The following is a 4180-nucleotide window of genomic DNA, read 5'->3' on the forward strand; positions in this document are numbered from 1 at the left end:
GATGGTTTTTGAGTAAAAATTTCAAAATCTGCCCGAAAAAGTGGGTTTCCGGTATCAATCAAGGATTAAAATATTATCTTTGACAATGATCGAAATATCCAGAAAATTCAGAGAATTATCGCTCACTTCCAAGGTGAATTGTAAACGCGGATGAAACGAATTAAAGTCATTGAAAAAAGAAGCTACCTCAAAAACGTACACTGACGCGCATAAATCATACAAGTATCGATAATAAAACAGACAATTATCTTTGAACAACATCAAAACCTTTTGGTGTTTTTACATTAATGTTTGAAATCTTTTTAGTATTTAATAAGATACACAATTACAATACTCTAGACTACTTTATTTTACTTCAATTTAATTATCCGTAGTGTATTTTTAAAAATATAATACATTACACTACACAGTTAAAATAACGGCAAATAATCAATGATTCTTAGTCATAAGATTAAAAGAATAAATTAACAAAATAAATTTTTGTTCGAATTACAATCTACGCTTGTGAACAAAAATTTATTGTTAATTTATTCTTTTAATCTTATGACTGCAAACTATTTTTATATTATTTATATTGTATATTGAAGATGGCCTGATATAGATGGCAGAAACATCTATAATTTGTTTCTGTGACGTAAGAATTTTAAATATATAACATTAGCAAAAAACACCTTGCGCGTGGTTGAATGCTCTTTATAATTTATGTTTGTAAGATCGAATAAAAATGGCTTTTTACTTTGCGCAATTTACGGGCACATTATTAGATTTCTTTAGTATATATTCTATTCTCCAAGAGAATTATCTACTCAAGTTAATTGATTCGTTAATTGATGTATCTACAAAGTTAAATTACAAACAAAAAAAAAGAACGAATGTCCGTTTCAAATTAATAGATATGACATGTTTCCGATATGAAACGACCAACCAAAATTATTTTTATTATTACGACTGTTTAATCATCAGCGCATGAGACAGTCGATAATTCAATTATACATCCGCATGCTGTCGATGCATCAGACCAGCACTTTGTTACTCTGAAATTACTTGAGCTATTGTAGAGACGATAATTGCACAATCCACTACATTTTACTTTCTCCTGTGAGTACTCGGAGTCGCCACGGATCGATGAAAGTGACAGTCTGCGTTCTGACGTTACGCCGGAGTACACGATTGTTCTGACAATTTTATTTATCCGATTGTGACTGCGATTAATTTGTGACCATAATTTGATCGCATAATAAGTAAATATAAGTAAAGACATAATCTTTAACAAGAAATTATCTTTGAAACATACCTGTGCTACGAATGACAAATTGTTTTTCGTGGAAATCGGAACGATTTGAATATTGCAAGACTTGTTAATTACGATACACATAGTTAAAAAGACATTTACTGTTTAATATGCAGTTAACCAAAATTAATCAAAGCGGTATAATTGAGTGGAAACACGTTGGCACAGTATTTCTAAATTGCCAAGTGCATTAAGTTCTCTACGATATTTTAAAGTAAATAATTTTTATATCATATTCTATTAGATAACATATTTAATATATTTGTGTAAATGTAATAGGTTTTGTAATTTTATTAAGTGTAAAAAATTATTGTCGATTTTTCAGTTGAGATTATATTACAATACCTGGATACCTCCTGGATGTAAATGTGCGCTATTTTGATTTAAATCTGATGAATACATCGCGATAGAAATTTTGTATGGAATCCATTCATTTTTCGAATAAGATCTTAAGGATAGCGAGAGAGTTTCTCGCAAGTCAGACGACAAGAGAGAAATTTTTTTTTTTTGAGATGACTGCCGTTCATTATGCTAGAGCTTTTCATAAGAAAACATCTCTAATGACACTTGTAAGTATTTATTAAGAGTTTAATGCAATTAACAATAGAATAATTATATTTTTCTTTATAATTATGAAACGTAAATAAATTTTTTAAAGATAAAAAATGTTATGCTCTAATTACATAGCATTCAATATGTAAGATAATTTACACAAAAATGCTAAGTTGTGTACTGTAATCACACTTGGCTGATTAGTTTACTCTTATAACTCGGTAGATTTTAAATCTTATCCGCGCCTGTATATTCAATTGTTTGAGAAATCACGGGAAAGATAGCGAGAAAAATAATGCTGCTTTGCACGCTCGTATCGAAGTCAAAGAAAACCGGAGCGTTGAGTGTACTCTACTTTTTTTTTCTGCGCTACCATTTGTATTCATACCGTCTTCTGTTTAAAAATCGGTCTTTCACCGACAATATATTTTCCTTTTCCCTTTACACTTGACTATTCACCGAGAGAGATGTTTAAATGCAAACTAAGCGGACTTGTGAAGTCTTAAGTTTCGTTATTAGTAGCATTTTTTATCTCTGAGAAAATGCCGTCTGTTATGAATTATGTGTGTGTCGCTTAAAATACAGTCATTTTAAGTCTGAATTTTTCAGGAAATTACGTGCGACGTAATAATCCTTACGATTTATTATATATACAGTAGCAATAACAACATTGATTTACATAATAATTTTGTATACACGTGCGCACGAATGAATAATAAACATAAAAGTATTTTATTATTTACATTAAACGTTATAATAAACATTTTATATTTTATTATTTATTCAGTTCTTTTACAAATATTAGATATATTACATTTATATACTATTAAATTCAAACTGGGTTGTTCCATTTTTCGATAAACCTCAACTTAACCGCTTTTTTTTATTCAGTAGATAAATTACCACATAGGTTATCCAGAGATGTAGTAATCGCGCGACTTTTATATATTATTACATTTATAATTATATAAATTTACCTCTTATTTAATGTTACTTTTCTTTCAACTAAATTAGTTATAGTCGAAACATGGATCAAAGTTTAAGTGCCTTTCCTATTAAACTGCCACTTTGTGTGGGTTATTAGAAAGTAATAATATTATTTAACACACTCTAGATGGCCTTGGTCTTAAGCTCACTTTATACGATCTATATTTCACGACAGAATTCAAAACAGAAGTCTATTTATAATTTTATGTATCAAATTATAAATATAATTTAAATAAGAAAATGTCCTGTATTACAAGAAATACGATATCAAATACGTATATACTAAGTATAGATTAAGTTGTAATTTATGTTATTGATATATGGATACAGTCCTTTTTATCTATCCGATTGGACGTGACTCTATTTGCTACGCTTATAGATTTTCAATTTCCGTTACACTAGATACAATTGACCAATCACGAGTATTTATATCCTGCGCATATTTGTGATGAATCTTTTATATATAGTTATAAATTTATAATTCTGATTATTTACATTTTCTGTATTACACAATGCATAAAATTATGAATAGAATTCTGTACAAAATTTTATCGCGAATTATATGTTGCCTAAAGTTTTATGTACTTAACCCTTACCGTACTAATATGGGTAACTAATGACCGAGTAATTCCTGTTCGTGCAAGTTTCTTTGAGTCTTTCGGTAATTATAAATTATACTACATTTAATTATTTTCCAAAATAAAGAGTCAATATTTATTCTAGAAAGTTGAAAGTATGTTAGTAAATTTTTAGAGATTTTTTTGAATTATTTTGAAGAGGTGAAAAAACGAAGAGATTCTAGTGACCCTTGGTAGTATGGATGAGGAGCCAAATTGTTCGTAGTACGGTAAGGGTTAAAAATAAATTAAATAATTTTGATAGATTAGAAATTTTTCACGACATGATGATAAAATCAATATATTAAGCTCAAGATATTAATGCCACATGCGAGTAATCAATAGTAAAAGATTTAATTTAAAGCTTGTAAACAATAAGGAGCATACAGCTACAATGCTTGATGTGTTTAGCTTAAAGTATATATTTCAAAATAAAATTAGGTAAACGTTTCGGTCTAACATGTGACCATCTTCAGTACATTAAATTTATATATTATAATTCAAATTAAAACATCCAAGTGATCAAGATAAAAACATAATAAATATACATATTAAAACAATTTTTTTCCCAAAAGTTATAGTATGTAACGCCACAAATTTCATAATCATATGTATTGTCGCAGAAAGAGATGTATTGCGCATGTAGAAAATCTTAATCGTAAAATATTATATATAAAATTAGTGTCCGTCGAATACGTGATTGCCAGATGCTAATGTCGATTATTGGAAGAAC

The 4180-nt window shown here is 28.5% G+C and overlaps 1 protein-coding gene across 1 annotated transcript in view; it reads left to right on the plus strand.

The window, feature by feature from the left end:
• Positions 1-1597: 1597 nt before the first annotated feature.
• CDase (neutral ceramidase) overlaps positions 1598-4180 on the plus strand; it is a 62850-nt gene continuing 60267 nt past the window's right edge. The window contains exon 1 of the mRNA XM_018513616.1: positions 1598-1860. The gene's annotated coding sequence lies outside the window, so the exon portion shown is untranslated. The remainder of the gene's footprint in view (positions 1861-4180) is intronic.

Source organism: Trachymyrmex cornetzi, unplaced genomic scaffold (assembly GCF_001594075.2).
Source record: "Trachymyrmex cornetzi isolate Tcor2-1 unplaced genomic scaffold, Tcor1.1 scaffold47, whole genome shotgun sequence".
In the NCBI taxonomy this organism is placed as follows: Eukaryota; Metazoa; Arthropoda; class Insecta; order Hymenoptera; family Formicidae; genus Trachymyrmex; species Trachymyrmex cornetzi.